General features: G+C 35.6%; 2 long non-coding RNA genes across 4 annotated transcripts; one reads left to right on the top strand and one right to left on the bottom strand.

Moving 5' to 3' along the window:
- Nucleotides 1-1,825: 1,825 nt before the first annotated feature.
- Nucleotides 1,826-4,780, top strand: LOC148779735 (uncharacterized). The gene is made up of 2 exons (XR_016044961.1): nt 1,826-2,551; nt 4,392-4,780. It is a non-coding gene; the product is annotated as an uncharacterized LOC148779735 (long non-coding RNA).
- A 1,246-nt stretch (nt 4,781-6,026) lies between these two features.
- On the bottom strand, nt 6,027-10,577 carry LOC110008114 (uncharacterized). 3 transcript variants are annotated; one of them, XR_016044964.1, is made up of 3 exons: nt 6,603-10,192; nt 6,382-6,470; nt 6,027-6,247 (listed from the first exon to the last, which is right to left on the bottom strand). It is a non-coding gene; the product is annotated as an uncharacterized LOC110008114 (long non-coding RNA). The 3 variants fall into 3 exon arrangements; XR_016044963.1 differs by lacking the exon at nt 6,382-6,470 and having other exon boundaries at nt 10,069-10,577; XR_016044962.1 differs by lacking the exon at nt 6,382-6,470 and having other exon boundaries at nt 6,603-10,577.
- Nucleotides 10,578-24,228: the final 13,651 nt, after the last annotated feature.

Here is a 24,228-nt window from a genome sequence, read left to right on the forward strand (position 1 = left end):
ACGATCAAACAATTCCAAATCATGGTCCTTGAGGATCGGATCATCCGTATCCGTATAGGATACAAAAAGAAACTCCAGATATTTGATATCTTTCTCTTTGAATGAGATCTCAATTCCAGCTATTGTTTTATTAGATATCTTACAACTAGAATCCCTCTTTTTTCCGATCCGGTTCCTCCACCACCGCGAACCCCAGTTAGATTCAAGCATGATACACTTTTTAGTTATTGAGAGAAGCCAAGTACTCTCTTTCGGATCCATGAAACAACTCTCAGAGATCTTTTTCCCTTTTGGAAGATACAGGAGCGAAACAATCAACCTATTGATATTGGAAGACAAAAAAGATTCTTCCAATGTATCATTTCTGGGCCCAATGGAATTCATAGGTATAGGAAGAAGCCTCATCAAATAGAGATTTTTTCTTTCGACCATATTTCGATTGTTAATACGATATATAAGGACCGCTACTACAAGCAGTACTACACCTTTGATCGTGAAATATCGATTGCTTGTTGAACTCTGCGAATCGCATGAAAGTAGGATACTCCAAATTCGGGGGTCAAAGAGTTTCATAAAACGTTCTTGGTGGAAAAAAATGTGAGTGAAAGATCCCACTAAATTCAATTTTGTCCATGAATCTAAGAAATAGTGAGAATTCTTGATCTCTCTCAATATCTCTCTCAATTCGAAGATCCAGGATTTGAGTTGATATATATATATATATATATATATATATATATATATATATATGTATGGAAAAATGACCATCTCTCTCTACTGAACGCAGCTTGCAGCCCCCGCTCTCTCAACTGGGCGCAGCTCGCAGCCCTCTCTTTCTACTGGTCGCAGGCCTCTCTTTCTACTAGTCGCAGCCCTCTCGCTCTCCCAAATCACTCCCTTTCTGAATTGGGGTTTTTTCAATTGATTCAATAGAAAGAAGAACCGGGATTTCATAGCAATTGCAAGTTCTACTGAGACAACATATGGATACGAAATTGGGGTTCTTACATTTGATTCACGTTTTTTATTTCCATTCTAAGAATTTGGGTTGATTTATTTTGAGTCGTTATCATGTGAAATTGAAATTGAAAAGGAAGATGCAGAGTTTCCATTGTTGTTGTGTATTGATGAAGCAAACGTTAAAAACCCATTGGCTGTTGTTTAGTATGTTGATGATATATACAGTTTCTATCGCACAACAGAGGTCTTTCTCTCTCGTGAAGCTCTCTCACTGCCCCCAAATCAATATCTCTCTCTCTCTCTGCCCTGAAATCCATCTGGTTTTGATGAGAGAGGAACCAGAGTATATGGAGAGTCTGAAAAATTCCACAAAGAAATCTCCCCAATTTGTTAATTCAAAATTTGTTGTTCTAAAATCTGTGAAACAAATGTTGTCAATTCATTGATCACCACCATTGTTTTGGGCAAGCTCCGATACAGTACTGAGAGAGAGAGAGAGAGGGGGATTTGGGACGCAGGCATCACTGTTTAAAAAGGCAGGACTTATCCCGGTCGTTGGGTGCACGACTTATCCCTACACGAACGGTCATTTAGGAGCATTTTCCATATATATATATATATATATATATATTTATATGTGGAAAAAGATGGGATTAGCCCGCATGCGCACCCCCTTTAGTTGCGCCCAATGGTCATGATGACAATTCGTTTTTTGATGGTCACGATGAGGTTTGCGAAGCCCTGCCTTTTGTGTTCAAGAAACGATTTTTTAAAATATTTGACTGATAAAACAGGACAGCCGTTTGACACATCTGTCGCCATCTAACTCACTCCTACATTTTCCCTCTCTCTCTCCTCTCATTCTTGTGTATTGTTTTGCTCCCTCTCTCTCTCTCCTCTCATTCCTGTGTATTGTTTTGCTCTCTTTCTCTCTCTCTCTCTCCTTTAATTCCTGTGTATTGTTTTGGGTAAAACTTCTCTGCCCCACTTGCACACCCTCTCTGGCCTTGGTCGCTGTGTTGCCTCTCGTGCCCTATCTCTCCACTTTCTCTCTCTAAATCCCTATCTTTTTTAGTGAAACGTCACCTCTTGCACATCATCTCTCCAATCTTTCTCTCTCTAAATCCCTGTAGCTTTTTGAGGTACAACCTCATCTCTTGTACACTATCTCTCCACTCTCTCGAAATCCCTGTGGCTTTTTGGGGTAAAACCTCATCCCTCGCTCACTATCTCTCCACTCTTTCTCTCTCTCTAAATCCATATGTTTTTGGGTAAAACCTCATTTCTTGCGTACCATCTCTCCACTCTTTCTCTCTCTAAATCCCTATTTTTTTTGGGGTAAAACCTCATCCCAAACCCTTGCTCGCTGCCTCGCGCGTACCATCTCTACCCTGCTTGCCGCCATTCTTTCTCTCTCGAAATCCTTGTGTTTTTTTTTTTTGGTAAAACCTCAACCATCTCTTCACTCTCTCTCTCTAAATCCCTATGTTTTTTTTGGATAAAACCTCATCCCACTATCCTGCTCGATGCCTCTTGCGCCCGTCTCTTAAAGCCCAAAACTTTTTGATCGAGCCAAATCCTCAAGCATCAGGTATGATTTTTATTTTTCTGCTCCTATGGATTTTTACGTGCATATGGAATTCTACATTTTAAGGTTGCAACATTATATAAACTTTTTCCTTCCAAAAATTCATCTTAGAGACGATCTAAGATACATTAAAGTTACTCTTGATGAATTTCCTTGAGATTCATGATTTTGCAGTAAGAAATAGTGAGCTTGTCCTTGAGATCCATGAATTGTGGTTTGTTAACATTGATATAACATTTCTGAGTTGTTTTGAACTTTTAATTGGAGTACTCGAAATTTTCTTGGTTTGTTAACAGTGATCTAGAATTTTTATGGCCATCATAATGGATGAGAAAAATTATTTGCATTGATTAAATAGTATTTTGGAGATGTTTACAGTGATTCACGAGTAGTAGTGTGTTTCTAAAAATATATTTTTAACATTCAACTTAACCAGAAAATCTCACAATAAGTATAGAATTATTATGCGATTTTTATGAGCTAGGCCTTTTACAATAGTCCAGTGGCTTCACTCCTTATCATACATAAAGTTTGTTCACATTGCATATTATTTGTTATGGTGATCATTACAGTTTATTAACAGTGATGTAGCATTTCTGAGTGGTCTTGAACTTTTAATTGCAGTACTTGAAATTTTCTTGGTTTGTTAACAATGATGTAGCATTTTTTATGGTGATTATTACGGTTGAGAAAAATATGATTGGTATTCTTAAGATGAAGGTTTGAATACATGAGCTAGGCCTTTTACAATAATCTAATGGCTTCAGCTGAAGGTTTGGTATTCTTATGCGATTTTCATGAGCTAGGCCTTTTACAATAGTCCAGTGGCTTCACTATTTATGATACATAAAGTTTGTTCACATTGCATATTATTTTTTTTGGTGATCATTACTGTTTCTTAACAGTGATGTAGCATTTCTTAGCCAACGGTTAAATAGCATTGTAATTTGTATTGATTAAATGGCCTTTTTGCCGATGTAGCCAACGGTTTGTTAACAGTGACATATCCAATGGTTTGTTAACAGTGATGTAGCATTATTTTGATAATAATCCTTTATTGTTGTTTCAACCATCTATAAATCCAATTTATTCCTATTGGAACTCTGCAACTTGTGAACTGTAAAGTAGTTTTCTTATATTACAAGTATGTTAATAGTGATGTCGCATTTCTGAGTAGTTTGGAACTTTTAATTGCAGTACTAGAACTTTTCTTGGAGGCCTTATTTTGTTGAAGTATAAAAAAAAAAAATCAGTTTTGATTCATGTCTATTGAATTGGAACTTGGGTTGGATTATTTCCGGTATTGGAAAATTGATCAATTCATTCGATTTTCTTTTGGTGATTTTGAGGTGTTTCCGATTTTCTTAACCTTTGTATGCCTTCTTATTGGAGGAGTCATGCCTATTTCTTTGAACTTGTATTGGTATTATGGTCTAATTTGTTGCTTCTGATCAACTATTGATCGTGTTTCAAAGTTGATTTATGATGATTTGGTTTACCCCATCAAATCCAAGTCTTTATAGAATGGATCTTGACTCGTTACCCATTGTTAACCATTTCAAATAAATGGATTGTGATGAAGCTTTTTATATATTCGCTGTAACTTTTTTATAAAATGGATCTCGACAACTGATTCCCTCCAAGGATTCGTAAACACAAAACAAGATGTGGTTTGATACGTGTGTTTATATCAAAGGCACACGATAACTACAATAGGCATTTCTATAAATGCTCTAACTAGAAGCTATATAATATTCATTTATTAACATAATGTAGAAGCATATTGGTGTTCATTCGTAAGCATATATCTAACACATATTTATCTTATTGTGTTAACCACTAGAATGAGACTGGATGGGGTTATCTAGAATGGTGTGATGAAATTCTAAGTGAAGATAGGAAGCCTGTGGTTAAAAGGTTCATGTCTCAGAGACCATATGCTTGTGTTGCTGATGGACTAGATGCATCTTTGTCTGAAAAAGAGAAACGCAAATATGTTGCTATGGTCTCTCAGAAAGCAAACGTTTAAAAATTACTCTCATATGTGAAATTTTATTTATGATATTGATGTTTGCCCTCTTTTTTTTTGTAAAAAGAATGGGTATATGTTTTATGGTATCTATATACTTATAATTGTATGCACTTATAGTTCTCTATCTTCTATAGAACAACAATGTTCAATTTAGTATATTTGTACATTAATATAATTTGGAACTTTAGTATATTTGTACATTAATGTAATTTGGAACTCTCTCTTTCTCTCTCTCTCTCTTAAGCATCAGATATCCTTAAATGGTTTGAATCTCTCTTTCTCTCCCTCTCTCTCTCCAGTATCAGATATTCTTAAGTGGTTTAAATCTCTCTCTCTCTCTCTCTCTCTCTCAAGCATCAGAGATTCTTAAGTGGTTTGAATCTCTCTCTCTCTCTCAAGCATAAGATATTCCTAATTTTTTGAATGCTAAGTGTTTTTTTGATAAACTTGCTGAGTACTGTTCACAAAAAAAAAGAGAAAAAAGAAATTGTTGAGTTTTATTGCAAAGAACTATGGCAATTAAGTTTTGTAGCTATAGAGAGAGTAGACTGTCATCCAATGAGCTATGGCATATGGCATTGTCATACCTTATGCCATTGTCAATAGGCCAGTGATATTTGTTTCCCCGAATTGGGTTTAAAACCAGTGTTTGATTGAACATCCGAGTAACTCAAATAAGCAAATGAATGAAACTGACATAATATGAGCCAAGGGAGAAGCTGGATTTCATGATAACAACAGGATTTGGAAGACAAATTTAAGAACGGAATTCATTCACATGTCAAATGAAAACACATTTGAATTTTAGAAGGGAAACTGTAATAGTGGAATCATAGGTCAAACAAATACCTTTACAGGTAAACTGACTCGCATTTTCTGTTTACAAGAATTAATGGGTAACCTTTTTAATTTACAAGCTCAGTGGTCGTGTTTCTACTTGTCGTGCAATCTCCCTTCAATCATGGGTGCTCTACAGATACCAATAAAAAAATTCCAAAAAAATGATGGAAAATATCGGCTCATAATAGTTCAAATGAAAACTAAAATTCGATCGGCTCACAATAGTTCCAGATTGATGATTCTAGATCCAGATTGTTCCCATGCCACTTCTCTCTCTCTCTCTCTCTCTCCCTACTGTCTCTCCTTACATGTAGTATACCATTACTTAGATTGCACACTTAACGAATTGAAAGACTCACAATCACGAGCTCTAGTGATAATATATAACATCCGATAACAATTTTTGCCAAAAAATATCATTCATTTTGATCCAATCATCTGACAACTGAGAAATAGTGGCATATATAAAGCTCTCTCTAAGAAGGGAAAATGTGAACATTTCTTATGGATCCATATGCGTGGGCATGAGTGGTCTGTGTATGAGAGAGAGAGAGAGGGGGGAAGAGAGAGAGAGAGAGTATAGAGCACGCAATATTCATTCCATGATTAATGCACATGAAAATCACCAGCTTTTTTGCAACTTAAACCCAAGGCCACACAAAGCATCTACCACAACTTTCAGATTAACACATCAAAAGGATTTTACATCTCAAATAAATGGTCTTTCAAATTAGCTCCTTGGCAGGTCAACAGATTGGTCTGCAAAAGGCCTTAGCTCCTTCCATGAGGCCTCCTAATCTATCTCATGCTTTTGCCCTAAGGAGTGACTGTTTGATTACCAAAGAAAAAGAAGAAAGGCAAACACAAAAAACATAAGCAAATTGGTCAACAATTAAGGATACAATGCTTTTCTATTTCACCAGGAACAAATCAAGACTCAAATAAGGATTTATGTATGTACATTGCAAACATGCCTTCACAACAATTGCTTCTTATGCACATCTGCTGGTTCCTTATGGGTTTGAAGCTTACAATGTGTTTTGTCCTTAGCTTTGTAAGAGGAAGATAAATTCATATGTTATTATTTCAATTAAAGCTAATACACTTGTAAATCAAATACATCAACAATAATGAAGATAATACAATTGCAAATCAAAATAATAAAAAGGTATGATGTTGTACCTATCACAAACGAACGACGGGCAGCTCTTTTTGTCATGTCCACTGCCATTGCAAACTGCGCATTTCTTTTTTTTCGTCTTGGGCTTTCATTGCTCGAAACGAGCTTTCATTCTTTGAGTGGCCGGTCGTCCCTTTGTCCATGCTCACGCAGGTTCAAGGACATTGTGGCAATGGTTACTTCCACTTGGTGTGTTACAACGATTACCAGACTTGTCATCTTCATTGACATGACTCATGACACTATCCTGTGGACCTCCCTTGCACACAAACTTTTCATCAAACTGATGAATTCTATTTTGTATTATGGACGTTACAAACTCATGGCCTCTACACTTTGTGAAGCATGCTCCGCAAGGGATCGACGTGCCTGCATAGCCTCAACATATCTACTGAAGCGTGGTAGTTTAGATGTTACTTGAATTTGATCCTCAATGTCATCAACAAAAACTCCCTTCTTTATAACCTTGGTCCAACGCCTCATTATATATTGTGTAGGGATTTCAAACACATCATCTATCATAAAAATCTTCAATACATGCCTGCAAAGAAGGCCCATCCTCTCAAAGAAGTGACAATTGCAAGAAATGAAATTGTCATAGCAACTGAATTTCACTAAATAGGGTCTAGATCCGGTCCCCGGGACTGCCACCTTAAAGGTACCAACCTGTCTATTGTCTTCAACAGTGTCCCTCATAAAATTAAAGCAATTAGCCACCTCTTCTCTAAAATATCTTTAAAATCTTTTGAGTATAGATTTTTTATGCATGTGACTCAATGAAGGTGGTTGTTTGCAAGACTGGAGTGGTTTGAATATCTTTCAAGTCATTTTTCCTCTGTTTTCGTACCTTATCTTGGACTTTTGCAACAACTTCTAATAATGTACGCAAGCTTGTTGTGGGTGTTAAGTACATTTTGAACTGTGTATTCATCCCTTCACTCCTTTGAGTAGTGGTCATACCCACAGTGAACATGCCAGCCAAGTATGCATCAACCCATTGTATGCGACAACCATAAAGCCTACTAAGCCATTCATTGTCATCCAGCTTATAATTCTCAATCATTGATATTCATCCCAATTCAAGTTCTTCAATTGTTAGGCTAGCCACACACCTCTTAAAGGTATTTGAATAAGAATGATGCATACGTAAGACATGACACATTTTTTCTTTAATCATCGCAAATATGTGCCACTTACAATAATGATGCTTACTTTGATAAAGAACTTGTCTCACTGCATATGAAATTGTAGGATCTTGATAAGTGAGAATGATGCCTGGTTACCGTCCACCCATGGCTTCCAACCAGTTTTCAAATACCCATATAAATGATTCTATTTTTTCGTCAAATATGAGTGCGAATCCAAAAAACGTTATAGTAAAATGGTGATTTACACCAAGTATAGGTGCAAACGGCATACCAAACGTATTTATCTTATATGTGGTATCAAGGGTAACCATATCATAAAAGCACTAGTAGAAAACTCTAGATGTAGAATCTACCCATAAGATACTGCGAATGTGATCGTCATCATCTAATCTCAATTTATAGAAAAATGATGGGTTCGATTAATTTTTTTTATAGGGCCATTGCTTCTTCTCCTCTAAGTTTTTTTTAGCACTTGTTATTTCATTTTGGATGTCTTTTTGTGTACAAGGGACATTGTCGATCCCTCTAGCTTGTTTTATGAATATGTCATGAATATGTCTAAGCCAACTAGTGTTGAGTTCATTGAATATATCAGTGACTTTGTAGCACTTGACAATGATCGGTGTTTATGATTTCGATGCGCTTTTCTTGGACTAACTAGATCGTGATTATGAACTCTAACGACGCTAGTCACTTTCCATTCGCCATCATCTTGACTACTTTTGCACATCCTAACCTTGCACTCACACCTTAACTCAGGGTAAACCTTTCCACTTTTATTAGGGTTTTCTTGTTTAAACCTTTTCTTCGAGTAAACATAAACCCTATTGATCCATTTACCTTTCTTGTTATAAGTACTCCCCCCACAAATACCAAAACCTTTGCTCAATGCATAGGACTTAAAGAACTCATATGCATCATCCTCTGATCCAAACATCATTCCTACACATGGTTCTTCTATTTCTATTTCTTGGCCTATGTTTGGAGAGCCACAACCACCTTCCGAGATTTCATCAATGCTGTCTACATTTGGGCATGTGTTAGATGTCACACCGACTGAATTAGTGGGATCCATCTCATATTTTTTACTTTACCCAATGTGAAACTGCAAACTACAAAAATACTTGTATTCAAACATTCATCTTAAGATTACCAATCATATTTTTCTCAACCGTAATGATCACCATAAAAAATGCTACATCGTTGTTATCAAACCAAGAAAATTTCGAGTACCGCAATTAAAAGTTTAATGATATGCAATGTGAGCAACCTTTATGTATCATAAAGAGTATAAAGAATAATATGCAATGTGAACAAACTTTATATATCATAAAGAGTGAAGCCACTGGACTATTGTAAGAGGCCTAGCCCATGAAAATTGCATAATAATTCTATACTTACTGTGAGATTTTCTGGTTGTGTTGAATGTTAAAAATATATTTTTAGAATCATGCTACTACTCGTGAATCACTCTAAACATCTGCAAAAATGCTATTTAATCAATGCAAATTGTTTTTTTCAACCATAATGCTTACTATAAAAAATGCTACATCACTGTTAACAAACCAAGAAAATTTTGAGTACTGCAATTAAAAGTTCAAGACAACTCAGAAATGCAACATCACTGTTAACAAACTGTAATGATCACCATAACAAATAATATGCAATGTGCACAAACTTTATGTATATCATCAAGAGTGAAGCTACTGGACTATTGTAAAAGGCCTAGCTCATGAAAATCACATAATAATTCTATACTTATTGTGAGATTTTTTGGTTGTGTTGAATGTTAAAAATATATTTTCAGAAACATGCTACTACTCGTGAATCACTGTAAACATCTACAAAAATACTATTTAATCAATGTAAATTATTTTTCTCAACCAAAATGATCACCATAAAAAATGTTACATCACTGTTAGCAAACGAAAAAAAATTCAAGACTGCAATTAAAAGTTTAAAACAACTCAGAAATGCTATATCACTGTTAACAAACCGTAATTCATGGATCTCAAGGAAATTCATCAAGAGTAACTTTAATGTATTTTAGATTGTCTCTAAGATGGAATTTTGAAAGGAAAAAGTTTATATATGTTGTAACCTTAAAATGTTGAATTATAGATGCACCTAAAAAATCCATTGCAACAGAAAAATAAAAATCATAACTGATGCTTGAGGATTTGGTTCTACCAAAAAGTTTTGGGCTTTAAGAGACGGGAGTGAGAGGCATCGATTAGGGTAGTGGATGAAGTTTTATCCAAAAAAAAAAAAACACAGGGATTTAGAGAGAGAAAGAGTGGAGAGATGGTTGAGGTTTTACCCAAAAAAAAAACACAAGGATTTCGAGCGAGAAAGAGTGGGCAGCGAGCAGGGCAGAGATGGTACGCGAGGGGCAGTGAGCATGGATTTGGGATGAGGTTTTACCCCAAAAAAATCAGGGATTCAGAGAGAGAAAGAGTGGAGAGATGGTGTGCTAGAGATGAGGTTTTACCAAAAAAACATATGGATTTTGAGAGAGAAAGAGTGGAGAGATTGTAAGCGAGGGATAAGGTTTTACCCCAAAAAGCCATAGGGATTTCGAGAGAGTGGAGAGATGGTGTGCGAGAGATGAGGTTGTTCCCAAAAAAATCACAGGGATTTAGAGAGAGAAAGATTGGAGAGATGACGTGTGAGAGATGAGGTTTCACTAAAAAATTCAAGGATTTAGAGAGAAAAAGTGGAGAGATGGGGCGCGAGAGGCAGCGCTGCGAGCAGGGGAAGCAGCGACCAGGGCCGGAGATGGTGTGCGCTTGGGGCAGAGAAGTTTTACCCAAAACAATACTCAGGAATGAGAGGCGAGAGAGAGAGAGCAAAAAATACATAGGAATGAGAGGAGAGACAGAGAGGGAAAACGTAGGAGTGAGTTAGATGGCGACTGATGTGTCAAACAATTGTCCTATTTTGTCAGTCAAATGCTTAAAAAAATCTTTTTTTGAACGCAAAAGGGTGTCAGACGGCTGTCTTGTTTTGTCAATCAAATGTTTAAAAAAATCGTTTTTTGAATGCAAAAAGTAGGGCTTCGCAAACCGCATCGTGACCGTCAAAAACCGAATTCGTCATCATGACCGTTGGGCGTAGCTGAAGGGGGTGCACAAGCTGGCTAATCCCATCTTTTTCCATATATATATATATATATGCATTTTGATATTAAGATGATTAATTATATTGGGTTTTTAATATAAAAAACACCTAATGGATATTTGAAGTGTGCCTTAATTCTACATTCTTGGTTGCAATCTTATACAAACCTTTTTCTTTGGTTTTAAAAACCTTTCTAAAGGTTCACCTTAGATATTTGGTTTCAAGCCCAAGGCCCTAATGTATCGACAACGACCAAGAGTTTATTGAATTTGTAAAGACGGGCCAATTCTACAATAGGTTGAGGCCCTCGAGGAATTGGTCAAATACTTGATGAAATGTATCTAAATGTATATTTAACAAATCTTGACCATCTTTTTTTTGTTTCTTGGTTGAGCTAGTCAAAGGTTTGAGAGGTACACATTCGTAGCATTAACAAGGCAAATAAGTACAACGTAAAAGTTGCTGTTTGTATAGAGCCGAGGCACTAATCAATGAAAGTCACCTTCAAATAGTGTTGAGAAATGTGGTTTCAGTGCTGGAAATCTTTGTGATAATCTTAAAATATATTTTCATCACTAGTTAAAAAAGTTAAAGCTTTAAAAATAGTGTAGAGTAGATCTATGAAAACTTGAAAATCTTAAAAATTGAAGGTCAAAAAATGTATTACAAGATGCACTATTTTAAAAAATTGAAATAAATTTTTTTCTCATATTCATGCATCTTGAAGTCGAGATGATCAATTTGAAGATATTTGGGCATCAAAACAACCTCTTCTAATGCAATTTTTTGAGGTGTGCCTTAATTTGATTGTTAGAGCCTCGCACTTATATAAACTTTTTCCAATTATAAATAAAAAGGGATGCATTTCCACCATGCCTAGGCCTTACTAAAAAAAAAGTATAACATGTATATTATTCTCACTTAAGAGCAGAATTTACTCCTACTCCCTCGATCAGAAAGACCTATTTGGAAGGGTTTTTGCAAATTGAAAATTTGGGAACTATTTAAGAGTTGCTGGATGATTATTCTCCAAATTTTTTTTATTTGAACTTTCAGCTTTGTGACACTGTCTTGGTGTAGAAACGGTATCGAAAAGTAGAGATCTGAGGCCGATTGTGCAACAACGACCCGGCTCCCTTGTTCTCGATGAAGGGAATGAAGAGAAAGGGGATTTCCGGTCTCTAACTCTTGCCAAACTCACGGTACTTGAAGTACACAAAAATGACCAACTCAAGATACTCTCAGTACACAAGGATGGAAACTCTCACTCTCTCTCTCTCTACCAAGGAGGAGGAAGAAGATTTCATTATAAGATTTCAACAAATCTAATCAAATGTTACAACAATGTTCTATACTTATAAACCAATTTGTTGGAACAAGAAAATAACCATTCTTAATAAAGTGTGAATTGGCTAGATTACCACTGTGCCCAATTTCCCATACTCACATGCAACTTTCAAGCTCCTATCCATAAAACCAAACTTCTAAGCATTGAAATTATATAATTTTAACTTTTGAACTCATGAAAACTCTCACACAGTAAATTACACAATAGCATGGCTCCTCTTTCATTATTATAATGGTAATATCTTGATATCTTTTTTATTGGGAAATTTATCAAAATAGATGTCACCATGAGTTGGAATAAGTTTAAAAGGGGCAAACTAAAAAAACGTTGTATTTTTATAATCAAATTCTTTGAGTATTTCATGGCACGACCTTAAACTACTTAGTCCTTGGCACGTGACTCTAAACTACACGACCATGGTCCATTTGTGCGCCCCTAAACTATAGTATACATCCTGGCCGCATGACGTTAAAAGGCTTTACACCATGGTCCAAATTATATGACCTTAAACTATAGCAGAGGTCTAGTTGCACGACCTTAAACTGCATGGTCCTAGCCGCATGACTTTAAAACTGTATACCGATGGTCTGAGCTACAAGACCCTAAAACTGTAATGCGTGAGGTGACAAATGGCCCACACCAGTGTTTAAAAAAATGCCGAGTCGAATCGGACTCGCCCGGTTCGACTCGGGAATCGCCATGGACGGATCGAATCGGCGAAAAAAATGGGAATCGTCCAGTTCTAGAGAGAACCGGACGATTCTGTAGAGTGACTCGCCGATTCACTGTACGGAATCGGCGAGTCCCGTAAGGAATTATTATTATATATATATATATATATTTTTTGTAATCCATGATAGATTTTTTTGTAATACTTGATCGATTTTTTTGTAATCCATGATCGAATTTTTTGTAATCCATGATCGAATTTTTTTTTTTTTTTTGTAACCCATGATAGAATTTTTTGTAATCCATGATCGAATGTTTTGTAATACATGATCGAAATGTTTGTTTTTTTTTTGTAATCCATGATCGAAATGTTTGTTTTTTTTTTTGTAATCCATGATCGAATTTTTTGTTTTTTGCTTTTTTTGTAACCCATGATAGAGTTTTTTGTAATCCATGATTGAATTTTTTGTAATCCATGATCGAATTGTTTTTTTCTTTTTTTGTAATCCACGATTGAATTTTTTTTTTTTTTTTGTTTGTTTTTTTTTGTAATCCATGATCGAATTTTATGTAATCCATGATCGAATTTTATGTAATCCATGATCGAATTTTATGTAATCCATGATCAAATTTTTTGGAATCCATGATTGAATTTTTTGAAAATTTGTGATTTTTTTTTTTTAATCCATGATCGAATTTTTTTTTGTAATCCACGATAGAATTTTTGGAAAATTTGTGATTTTTTTTTTTTAATCCATGATCGAATTTTTTTTTGTAATCCATGATAGAATTTTTTGAAAATTTGTGATTTTTTTTTTTAATCCATGATCGATTTTTTTGAAAATTTGTTATTTTTTTTTTTAAATCCATATTATTCACATGAGAGAGATGATGATTCTGAGGCCACCATATCCCAGCCATATTATTCACATATCGAGTCCCAACAGCAACAGTGTAGGGATGAGCACGACAATGCAAGTGAGCATGAAGGATGGACAATCTTCGGGGATTTTAGATTGGGAACACAACAAAATACTAACACTCAGGGATTTGGAAATAGTCAGACGCCTGCTAATATCGGTGATTCGTTTTTAGATCGAATCAATGAATTTTTAAACGAATTCAATCAATGGCACTAGCGTGACCAAGAAGAACAATAACGTCGTCTATCATTTTATTTTTAGATCATATGTTACTAATTTTATGCTTTATTGTAGTCCATGTATGTTGATATACTTATTCCATGATAATTATATGTTTATCCTTTTGTGTGATGTAAATTAAATGCTGAATGGCGGTTCATGCAGGGAAAGAACATATCAATATTTGAATATTCATTCAAAAACATGAAAATTCTTAATGGAGTACCCTCATTTCTTATTGAATTCCTAAAAAACAATATTTATAATGAATTTTAATAATTTTTTCAGATTTTTTTTAAGCTTTATTCTGACCGATTCACCCGATTCCCGATCCGGATCGTCGATTCGCCGATCCGGATCGGTTTTTTGGAAGCCTGATCTGGGTCACCGATCCGTTTTTTAAACCATTGGCCCACACACATAACTTTAACTGAGAGATGGACCACCTCTTCAGTAGGATGTATTTCATCAACATCTCCAGTGGAGTTAGATGTATGCAAAAGGTCATACCTACCCCTTTAATCCCCAATGAAGTTAATTTTGCACCAACATCCTGGTGAGAGTCACACTCTATTGCGACACTATCCCCATGGAGTGAGGTCCATGCTTATCTTCTCAACCCCTAGCGGGGTTACGCTTGCACTCCAGATTGTCATCCCCAGTGGAGTTACATGAAGCCCCATCATTATCCCTGTGGATTCACATTGGCCCTCCTAAACCCCAGTGAAGATTCGCTTCTACTTGCTACTCTTTGTAGGGCCACCATCTTCATCTAAAAGCTCTCCTCTTGTAAATAGCCTTAACTATTTTATCCCCAGGGAATCAGATTGCTATTCACAGACCTACCCCCATAAAACTTCATCCACGTGGTAACCCACGTAATGATCTTAGCCGCATGACCTTAAACTGCATAGCCATAGTCTTAACTGCACGACTTTAAAACTGCATGGTTTTAGTCCATGCTGTATGAACATAAACTGCATAGCCATGGTCCAAACTGTATGACCATAAATTGTAGCGGAGGTCTAGTTGCACGACCTTAAACTGCATGGTCCTAATTATATTACTTTAAACAACATAACCATGGTCCATGCTACATGACCTTATACTGCACAGCCATGGTCCAAACTATATGATCTTTAAACTATAGCGGAAGTCTGTTGCATGACCTTAAACTTCACGGTCCTAGTTGCATGACTTTAAATTGCATAAAATACTCACAAAGAATTCGGTAGTCTCGGGCTTTTTACTTTTCATAACTTTTTCAACATTTTCTCACTATCCTTTGAAAAATCACTTAACACAAGGGGGAGTAAGCTTAGTGGTGGAGAATTTGCATCGTTTAGCTGAGCATTTTTAAATAAAGAATTTGAACGGGAAATCGTCCATCTAATAGAATTCAATGGGTGGATGAACCAGTTCCTAGATGTACTTGAATATCAAAATTTGCACTCATTTGTGTTTTTTTACTAATTTTTTTTCCTGATTCATGGTGGATTCGTGGACCCAGATCACCTTCATGGGTGAACAGGTTTACTCCACCAATCCATATTTTAAAACACATGTTTATCTATTTATCGCACTTTATTTTTTTAATTCTTCCCTTTTTAAGTTTTTCACCTAATACAAGGTGGGTTAAATACTTCTATGAAGAATTTCCATTTCTTCACCTATGTTAACCATCACAGTCCTTTAAAATTTTCACTTATCATAGGGTGGGATGAATTCTCTAATGGAGAATTCTCATTTTTTTTTATCTTTTACTCATATTTAAAAATAGAGTGTTATATATCATTTTTGACGTACTTGTATCTCCGGGGCAAATAAGGAGAGAGTCAGTAGTAATCAGGTCCTATCCATGCCCAAAATGCAGCCATACCACGGGAATACTATATCAATAAGTTAAAAATTGGCTGACCTTTGAAAAAGTATCAAAATGGCCTCAAATTGCTTGAGAGGGTATTTTTGGATACCCTAATGACACCCACAAAGTTTCGTCGCATTTTGACGAGTTTTGAAACAATCAGGACAAGATTTGGTTTTCAAATCCAGTTTCTATCATATTGAAAATAGACCCTATAACTATATCCTTATTTTCTGTATCTCAAAACAATATCAGACTATCGCCATTAGATCCGAAATGTTGAAAACCCCCAGGTGCCAAAATTCGGCTCAATTAGACCCCCCAACACCATTTTGGGTTTAACTTACAATAAAGGGTGGGTTTTACACTATTTCAGTGCAGCCTCAGTGAACCACTTTCCATTTATGAAAACTATGTTTTTTCATTTTGGGATGATTTTTAAATGCTCATAACTCTCTCGTTTTGAGTCCAATTAAGCATAAATTTGGACACGAGCTAGATCTCGACAACCCAACTATTTTGACATATGACACGCATAATGGTGTGACCCAAAATAAGATAATTTCTAGGGAGAAAATGGGCACAAAACATGAAAATTCAAATTTTATAAATAAGAACATTCAATTCTTTGAGATGCCATAGCTCAAGATCCCGATGTCGGATCACCGCAAGTATGGGTGCGTTGCGACCATGCTTCGGAGAGCTACAGTTTGATATAATTTTTATGTATGATGGGAGACCGGAAGACACAAATTTTTAGGTCGAAAATGACATACTTTTCTGGTCGCCAGAATCTCATTTTTCGGCGGCTTCCCAAAATTGAAACGTGCTCAAACGAAGACTAAAATAGATGAAATTTATTGCAAAATGATCGTGATAGTATTCTCTTCATTTTATAATCATAATAAAGGCTTGGAACGTCAATGATCGTGCTAGATTAGTGGTAAAGAATCACAAAGTTTATATACTTGGTCGAATTTTGGGTTCTTCCCTAAAAATCTATTTCAAGACGATCAAAGGGTATCAAAATGTGCGTAATAGTTCACGCATCGATTCTACAACATTTGATCGCTCGAATTTCCATCGTAAACATCCGAAAAAACTTATGAGGCGTAGCAATGACAAAAAGCTCCTCATGGAGGGATGGTTTTGTCATTTGTTGAAAAGTGCCTAGGAGTATTTTGGTCATTTGGTCCAAAAACGGGATTAATATTTTAATTCATAAATTTTGTATTTTTTGACAATTTTGGGTGTTTTTTTAGTATTCTGCCTTTATTTAGTAGTTGCTCTATACAAGGGAACGCAAGTCATTGTAATACAATTTGATCATTTGTAATAAAGTTATTGAATACTTGAGCATTTTAGAGTGAGATTCTTGAGTTCTTAGCTTCTTGTTTTCACTTTGCTTTCCAGTTCAAGACCAAGTAGAGAAGAGAGAGAAACATTTATTAGAGAGACAAAATACCCCTAGAACACTGCACTTCTTAGAACCTCAAAGTTCCAACTCATTTAGGATTCCCACTCCCAATCCCATATACTCTAGAACTCCTAGCTTTCATACACCTTAGAACTCTTAGCTTCCAATCGTACTCCATACACCCTCCTTACCTTAGTTAGCCTACACCATATACATAGTATTGTTAGAAAATGAATTTGTGTAAATTTGGGCCTTAAGCCCCCATGGAAGATGTATTATTGAGTTCATCAAAGATGTAAACAAGAACCCTAGTTTATAAGGTTACAAAGTTGTATATTACTAAATAAACTAATATATGTAATGAACCACCTTCCTAATATGGGTACACATAAAAAAATAAGGAAAATATTGTTCCCAAAAATAAGTGTAGGTATCTATATTTCCATACTCCCCCTCAAACTCAAGATGAGTTAAGAGAGAGCAACTTGAGTTTGAATAATTGAAGGAATGCCTTAGTAACCAAGCAAGAATAGAATAAGCTTGAACAACTGCAAATTAGCGATCTTCAGAGACCAACGCTTCGAACAGAACAATCGCGCATAAACATCAAATCATCAGGCCTCTGGAACAGAAATGATCGAGTAATGAAAAACTCGACCGTCACTCGTGCATAACATCAAATCATCAGGCTTCCAGAACAGACATGATCAATTAACAAAAACTTGTTCATTACATATGATGGAGTAACGGAAAACTCTATCATCCAATAGGATTGAGTAACATAAAACTTAATCATTAGATATGATCAAGTAACAGAAAACTTGATCATCAACTAGTCAAAAAATTTGATCATCAAACAGGAGGCACTTGGAAGAGCCAACAAAAATCAGCAGCGGATCCACAAGCACAGTTGGACCTTAGATTCGGAGTTGAAAAAAATAAGATCCAAAACAAATAAGAGAGTCGGAAAAATATTAGACAGAGAGAGCTTGATCAACAAGCACAACAAGACTTCCCCTTTCCACCAAAAAAAAAAAACATCTAGACAGCTTCAACAAGACTTCCCCTTTCCACCTGGGAACTCCAGCTAAAGCAAATCAAAGAAAAGGAATTTATTATTTCCTCTGTGTGCTATTGAGTTGCAACCAAGTTTCGTTATTATGCGATTGTAGTGAGAGAAAGGCTTGGCTAGAGCGAGAAACAGAACAACAGAAAGTGATGAAGATGGCAAAGCGCGAGTGAGGAGATGGTGCAACACGAAAATGCCAACAACCAACGCAGTCTTTGATGAGGAAGATCTTGCCATGTGGCAATCCCTGGTTGGTGCTTTGGAGGCTTTGGTCGAGCACGACGATGACCAGAATTTTGATGGCATGGAGCGAAAATACAAACCTCTACACCAACACTGATGACCCAACTCACCAGAATATAGATCCTCTTCACACATTTGGTGATGACACCACGAATTATGATCTCCAAGAAACTTGAGAAGCTCAAGGTATTATTTCTGCAAAACGCCTTGGAGCGATGGTTTGCGTCACGACTTAGTGAGAGAAAGCGTGAGAGGCGTGGATCATAAGAGACGAGAAAAAATACATCCGTCAGCACCCGATTCTTTTTTTGCAAGGATAACCGCCTAGATCTGAAAGAATCGGTGAAGGGTCTTCCTCCACAAAAACATACCTTGTCGAAAAACAAAACTAATCCCTATTACATTGCTAGAAAAATACTTATACCTAATCCCTATTATGTCGTCAGAAAAATACTTCGTTCTGATACCATGTTAGACATTTATGTCAATTTGGGTCTTAAGCCCCTCATGATGTATTATTGAGCTTATCAAATACATAAACTAAGAGCTTTAATTTATAGGGTTATAAAGTTGTGTACTACTAAAGAAACTAATATATGTAATAAGCTACTTTCTTAATATGGTTACACATAAAAAGTACGAAAAATATTGTTCCAAAAAATAAGTGCACGTACCTATATTTCCACCAGTATTCCATACACCATAGCATTTTATACACTTTAGTTATCTTACACCTTACTCAATCCCATACACCCTAATTTCTATACACCATATCTCAACCTAATCCACCTAAGCCCTTAAACCTTAATCTTGACCCAAGACTTAAACCTCTTTCTCTCTCATTTACGCACAAAGGGAATGACGAAGGTGTACTTAGGCTACTCTCTCTCCTCTCTTATTGCTCCCCTCTCTACTTTCTCTCTCTTTCCCTCTCTCTCCCTCTCTCTCACACTCAAACTACCAGACCCCAACCTAGGGCAGGCCCAGCTACTTTCTCTCTCTCTCTCTCTCTCTATTTCTCTCTTACACCCTCTTATCTCCCCTATCCACCCTACCCTCTCATCTCTCTTATCTGTCCTACCCTATCCGCCCTAACTTCTCATCTTCCCTAACGGCCCTACCCGGTATTAGAACAATATATGCTATTTTTCATTTCGTTAGCTTAATGACATTTGTTTTGCCCCAAATTTAGTTTGGACCATTAGTTTCCATTATTTTTGGAAGGAACCACGTTTAATTTTAAGAACATTTGGACCATTAGTTTCCATTATTTTGGAAGGAACCACATTAGCTCTATCGATATCTTTTTAATTTTTTACTATTTATTTAAAATCTAATGTGTTTTTTATTTGCCAGATCTGAGCAAAAAAAAAGTGAAAGAAATAAAGGGCTATTGAAATCCAAATCATTGGAGTCGATCGTTCACACACGTGTCCATATTAGATTGTTGAATTGATGTTTTGGATCCGGCTTCTATTGGTTTGAAGCGGAAAAAAGTATTTTTAAAATATAATAAAAATTAAAGTAAATCTCCTCTCTCAAACGACCATCAAAATCCTCTCTCTCTAACATCCCCTACGTGGGTTTAAATTCAAGTAAGATAAGATATGATAACATTAACCAAAAAGATAAAGGTTGTGGTTTGTATAGAGCTTAGGCTCTAAACAATCAAATTAGAGCCTACCTTCAAATAGTGTTTAGAAATGTGGTTTCAATACTGAAAATCTTTTTGATGGCCTTAAAATATATTTTCATCTTTATTTATAAAGTTTAAAGCTTTAAAAATCTTGAAAATTGAATGTCCAAAAATGCGTTACAAAATTAACTATTGTAATGTTTATCTTTTAATAGGTGGAGCGTTAGTGATATGCCCTGTCCCTAAGTCTATGCTTTTAAACTCTTATCTTAGTGAGAGCTTTTTATCCAAAATGCTTTTAAACTGTAGCAATGTTTATCTTTAAATGTGTTTTTTCTCTCCCTATATATTTTTTTGCTCTTTCCCCTTACCAAAATTTTTTTTATACCCCTCCATCCAGCCGTCCAATTAGATCAAGTGACCCACTGACCATTTGATCTAGATCCAATGCCTCACAATATTTTATTTTGAAATTGTTTTCAAGATAAATGTGGTTCCTTTCAAAATAATCTAATTTTTAATAAAATGGGTTAAAAGACAGAGTTCTTGATCACAATCAAAAGAAAAGAAAATCTCCCACTTGTTTCAACTTCGAAGAAGAAGAAGAAAAATGAGTATTTACGCCAACGCGAAATCCAGCAGTCTAAAACTACCAGTTCTTCTTTCTTCTTAATAATTCTTAGCCCTCTTTTTCTTCCTAGAGGGTGAAACACAGGATAGTGAGAGAGGGGAGAAGAGAGGGGTCAGTGGGGTAGAGAGAATGTGTGTACAAGATTACAATTGAGAAGGAAAAGATAAAGTAGTTAGAAGCCCAAGGGAGAAAGGTGACTGAAAAATTTGCAAATCTGAGTTGAAATTATTTTATTTCATGTTTAAAATCTTATATCTAATTCGGATTGCCGATTTGGGTGGGAATTGATAGGGAGTAAAATCGATTTTAGTATGGTATGGGTCTTGACACATGTTACATCTAAAACTCCCCCTCTTATAATTTTTTTTAGCTTTCCTTTCTTAAGTCCGTTTTAATCCCTGCCGCGTAAGCCTTTTATTTTATTTTATTTGTTTTTAATATTTTTTTTTAATTACCAATTTAAACTGATCCAGCAATCCAATACGGATTTATGGGTGAAAAATCTGTCCCACTTATCCAAATTTTAAAACATTGATTTTACTTCTTCTTTTTTTGGATAATTTAGTGGGGAAGATAGGCCCCTAGGGTATGGGGGTGCTACCACCATGACCTTTGCCCCTTTCTCCTTTTGGTGAATCAGTGGAGAGGGCTCCTACCGTTGGTAGGAATTGGGCCTGCGACGTACACTGATTTTGCTTTAGATTACGATTTGTGTGGTTTTGGATTAAAAAAAAGTTTATATAAAGTTGCAACCTTAAAATTTAGAATCAAATATACACCTAAAAAATCCATAATAGGCGGTTGTTTGGATGTTGGAAAACTCTTTAATTGATCATCTCGACCTTGAGGTATATGAATATGAAACGAAAAAAGATTTTCAGACCGTCTTGTAAAAAAAAGATTTCCAGTCGGTGAAATAGTATATCTTACAACACATTATCTTGACTGCCTATTCTCAAGATTTCATGTGTTTTTATATCTAATTGATTTGAACTATTTTAGAGTTTTAAAAGTTTATAATTAGCTGTAAGAATAGATTCTTAAGCCATCCTAATTTTTTTTTTTATCAAAATTACATGGGAAAGTATATACGGTTGCATCCTTACGTCCACAGCTTATAAACCATCAAATATTTTGAATGGTTCAGATTTCGCATTTGAAAATCATACACCAATATTTCTAACTGGAAGCAACCGGTTACCCTTCCAGCTGTGTCTCTTTCTCTCCAATCAAAACCATGGCGGTTTTGCAGTGAATGACTCTCTCCTGTGGGTCTTGAATTTTGATCGTTGATATACACTGAGAAAAGTGGAAACTTTTCAAGTAAAAGGTCCTTATTGGTTTTTAAAAAAGCAGTTTTTAGTTTTTTTAATGGTAGTTTCTTAGGCTCCCTTTCTCTCTGATGATTCCAGGGCCCAAAGAAAACCACCTTACCTTTTCTGCTCTTTTTTGCAAATTCCACGACCGTTTCGCATAAACCCCATTTGTATAAAAATAAAACATTCAAAAGCAAAACCCATCTCTTTGTGGTTTCTGATTTAGGCTCTGGGTTTCCAATACCTATTGGGAAAATCACAGCGGTTTTGGAGGTCCGTATCGTAAAAAATACGAGGTGAGTTGAGCAGCCAGAATGGGTTTCATAAAGCATAGCAGGTCTTTTCTCTAATTCGTGACCAGTGGCACTCTAAGGCCCTGGTAATAACGAGCCAAATCCATCCACCAGGACCCACTTGCTTTTTCACCATACCTTCAAGACCCACAACACATATATGGTGCAATTATTACCATTGACCACCATCTTGATCCATCTCAGAAGATCAGAGAGCTCCTCTTCTTCACTGGTTTCTCCTTCTCAAATTCATAAGCCTCGCCATTAGAGCCCCTCTCCAACCCTTCTTCAAGCATTGCAGAATGCATTGCGAAAACCACTAAAATTGGATGAAATAGCAGGGAAAAAATTAAACAACAATGGCGGAAGGGTGCAGCCGAAATTGAGCACTCTGCACCTCAATTCTCCTGTTTTCTCATCAAATTCTTTCTCTCTCTGCACCTTTTCTCAGGTACTTCCTAATCTAAAACAAAAATGGATGCAGATCTAAGAGAAAATCTGCATATCAGGCCTTTTCTCTCTCTACTAAAGCCCAGCTGCTCCTCTCTAGTTAATGGGCTGTGGACTTCATGCGCAATCACAGCCATTGAAATGATTGAACGGTGGAGATTGCTTCAACCGTACCTCTATAGATGCCTCCGTACGCCAACTGCACCCAAATTACATTTTATGTGGGAAAAATCCAACGTATTAAAAGAGGATTATAATGTCATTCAACTATCTAATACCCATATCATTCAGTTTTGTGTTCCCAAAGAATTGCATGGCCATCGAACTATCTATTAGTAGCTAATGTCATTGACTCTTAGAAAAGATCCACATATCATGTAGTCTCTCCTAAGGTTAAATTCACTCTAAGTCATTAGTTATTGAATATAGTAGTCAATAATATTTTATTGACTGCACTCAAACCCCAAAAATAAATTTATTAGAATTTTGTGGTATTATCTGACAGCTAAATATGATTCTCTTTTTCTTGTAATGAAAGTAAAAGTCTAAAAATAATTTCTCTAAAAATTTTATGATATTATCTGACCCCTAAAGATGATTGTAACTTTATTGTAATAAAAATAGGGAAAAATTTTTATACTTCCCTTACAGCATAAAAAATCTATGCTTCTCCGACCATCCAGCAATCCAATTTTGATCAAGAGAGCCACTCGCCATTTGATCTTAGATCCAACGTCTCAAAGTATTTTATTTTTAGTATTTTTATACAAATTGTATGAATATGTAATTTGATACGTGCTATCTTCTCATTGGAGCACACCTATAAAAAATATTAAAAATAAAATTTCGATAAAAAATAACAACAAAAAATACCTATTGAATCTTTCAGAGGTATTTTGATCATTTTATTTTATTAGAAACATTGTTTTTATTAGAACCGTTTTTGAATTGTTGAGAGCCTTATCTTAACCCACCATTTCCATGTCCTAATTAGGAATATATAGATGATTAGAAATAGAGATATCTATAAATATATAGATGATTAGAAATAGAGATATATATAGATGATAGATGATTAGAAATAGAGAGATATATAGATGATATAGTAATCTAGATGGTATAAATGTACGCCGAAGATTAATCTATCTTCCTTTTTGTAATCTCTTGGAATATGGTTGGTGTTATCTAAATTTAAACGAAGGATATGGTTGATATTATCTGAATTTAAATGAAGAATATGGTTGATGTTATCTGAATTTAAACAGACGGAAGTAGGGGATGT

The sequence above is a fragment of the Amborella trichopoda genome, chromosome 11 (assembly GCF_054954075.1).
Source record: "Amborella trichopoda isolate Santa Cruz 75 chromosome 11, AtrichopodaSantaCruz75HAP2 v2.0, whole genome shotgun sequence".
Lineage (NCBI taxonomy): Eukaryota > Viridiplantae > Streptophyta > Magnoliopsida > Amborellales > Amborellaceae > Amborella > Amborella trichopoda.